General features: G+C 39.4%; 1 pseudogene; it reads left to right on the top strand.

Moving 5' to 3' along the window:
• Window positions 1-288: 288 nt before the first annotated feature.
• On the top strand, window positions 289-1,067 carry LOC149157649 (long chain acyl-CoA synthetase 4 pseudogene; annotated as a pseudogene).
• The last annotated feature ends 1,842 nt before the right edge of the window (window positions 1,068-2,909 follow it).

Genomic DNA, 2,909 nt, shown 5'->3' with positions numbered 1-2,909 from the left:
TCAAAACATTATCCACCTGGCATCCTGCCATTCCTCATTTGATGTTTTTGGATGATAATTCTCCCGAATTAGATCAATCGAAATTTGTGTGATAAAGGTTTCCATGAATGATGCAGAAGAAGCGAGTAGCTTTTGGTGGAGGATATTGCAGAACTAAAGCCAACGGTCTTCTGTGGTGTCCCACGTGTCTTTGATCGCATATATTCAGGTTTAAACCAGAAGATCGTTGCTGGAGGATTTTTGAATAGAAAAGTGTTTGAATTTGCATACAAATACAAGCTTAATAATATGCGCAAAGGGTTGAAACATGAAAAAGCATCTCCACTTTTTGATAAAGTTGTCTTCAGCAAGATTAAACAAGGTCTGGGAGGACGTGTCCGTGTAATGATATCAGGAGCAGCTCCACTTGCAAAACATGTGGCAGAATTTCTACGAGTAGTCACTTGTTGCCATGTTGTACAGGTCTATGGTTTAACAGAAACTTGTGCAGGAAGTTTTGTTTCCCTGCAAAATGTAATGTCAATGATCGGGACTGTTGGTCCACCTGTTCCGAATATTGATATCTGCCTTGAGTCTGTCCCTGAAATGGGATATGATGCACTTTTAGAAGTACTACGTGGAGAGGTTTGTATAAGGGGCAAAACCTTATTTGCTGGTTATTACAAGCGTGAAGACCTTACAAATGAGGTTTTGGTTGATGGTTGGTTTCACACAGGTGACATTGAGGAGTGGCAGGCGAATGGAGCACTAAAAATCATTGATAGAAAAAAAAAATATTTAAGCTTTCACAAAGAGAATATGTTGCAGTGGAAAATCTCGAGAATGTGTATGGCCAGTGTTCTGCTATTGATTCGATTTGGGTTTATGGAAATAACTTCGAATCTTGTCTGGTTGCTGTTGTTATACCTAATCAAAGAGCACTTGAAAGTTGGGCCACAGATAATGGACAAACTGGAGATTTTACTGCATTGTGCCAAAATCCCAAGGCAAAAGAATACATTTTGAATGAACTTAATGCAGTTGCTAAAAGTAGCAAGTTAAAGGGTTTCGAGTGTAACTTTAGTTGACCGACTACTGCCCTCCAATCTGCAGGCAATGCACAGAATCGAATGTTGAATAGCTGGTAGTATTTGACAAAAGGTTTCTCCTAGGAAAGCTCTCTCGTCCGCACAATGAATGAAATGCATTAGTTTAGAGATTTTTCTGCTGATGAATTTCATTTAACTGTAATGTCATCCGCTCCAGGATTTGCAAGAATTTCAAGCATGAATGTTATGAGCATTGATAAGTTATTTGTGAGCAAGGTGGCAGAGCAGTTAAAATCTCAGGGGAAATTGAAATTGTTTAAAACAGTTTCGCAGTTTCGCAGCGCGCTACGAAACTGCTGTAGGTGTTGTTTTTAAAACGCAGGCAAACAGTTTGATGGGAGAATCAGAAATTTGCAAAGGGAACACCTCAGTGACATGAAAGGGATCAAAGGAAGCTGCTACAGCCATTCAACATTTGCCAGGTGTACCTTTAACAAAAGGTGAAATCTTTTAACCTAAGTTTAAGATTTTTGGTTATAAAGCCACTTTATTCTCGGTGATTAGGGTTTGGAGAAGAGCTGCATACGAAAAGTTTTGGTTGGCACACCTGTCTACCAAGGAAGCCTCCAGCATATCAGGAGCATGGTGTTACTCTATTCTCTTGGGTTATTAAAGAATTAAAGTATCCACTGCTGCATACTCGGTGATGGGGGACCAGAACCGAAAATTTAGGGATATTTTCAGCCAATACAGAACGGATCAAAGCCTTCGGTATTCAAAGCCAGCATGGGACATTAATTGCCCATCTTATGCCATCTCATGCCATCTCAGCTGAACGAAGAGAAAGCCAGGTGTCAAAGCTGTAAGGAGGAATCAATTTATGAAGAAGATAGAGTTAGAGTTATAGTTGGTTTAGGACTCTTAAACACTACAGTTAGTTCCTTATTGTATTTATGAGTTTGTTAAAAGCAAATAGGTGTCATTAGTGGCAGTCATCGAGCTCCCCTCATGCTGGAGGAGGAAGCTCCAAGTAGTTAGAATCATGTTTCTATATATAGCTGAATCATCTATGTAACAGAGGTTGGATGTTTTGGAGAAGACTGTTTTGGTTTATGTATAAACAGATTTCAGTAATGCAAATGACTGTTTTTTCTTCTCAGGATTCACAAAGGATATTCTTGTTCAAATGTGTGATGGTATATTTTCTTTAATGTTCTTTTACAGTTTTGTTAATGCATAATCACTCAGAACTCATGGATCATGCTCTGACTTCCTGTATGCCTTTGCAAACTGTGGTTTCAAAGTTATGTTTGAACATTTAGATGTTAAGTGCCCTGATTTCTATGAAAGGATAGTGTTATTGTTTACTGAGATATGAGTGACTCCATAAGCCCAATGGGAATCAATTCAATGTTGTCCAGCCAGCATACTTGTTCATGTGTCTTATAAGAGTTAGCCATCTTGTCATTAGTCAACATTCATAACCTTTGAGAGAGCCCTCTCAGACTAAGGAGGCTAAGCCTTAGTCAAAAGCCTGGTTTGAAATAGTTACACAGAGTCTTACTGATTGGCAGCCTTCAGTGCTTGATTTTGTGATAACATTTTGGTGCATCTGCCGGGAGTCTGAAGATTATTCATTCCCGAAATCATGATGCTGAACTTCTGAAGGTAGCAGGAGCTTAGACATCTTTTTGAGGCTGCAAAACTACCTTGGCGACTCCACACATCAAATAACAAATTGGAAGGTGACTCCACTGCTAGAAGATCAGTAGCTTGATGAAGTTTCAAGATGGATTCTACTGCAAGAATGAATGCCAGGTATGCTCCTATGGATCGGTCTCATATCCCTGGTTTTCCAAATCTTATGCCAGAGGTTGATTG

This window comes from Pinus tabuliformis, chromosome 5_2 (assembly GCF_031772625.1).
Source record: "Pinus tabuliformis cultivar Carrire ecotype Pingquan chromosome 5_2, CPIR1, whole genome shotgun sequence".
Lineage (NCBI taxonomy): Eukaryota > Viridiplantae > Streptophyta > Pinopsida > Pinales > Pinaceae > Pinus > Pinus tabuliformis.
The sequence above is the reverse complement of the archived record's forward strand: the minus strand, read 5'-3'. Positions and strand labels throughout refer to the sequence as shown.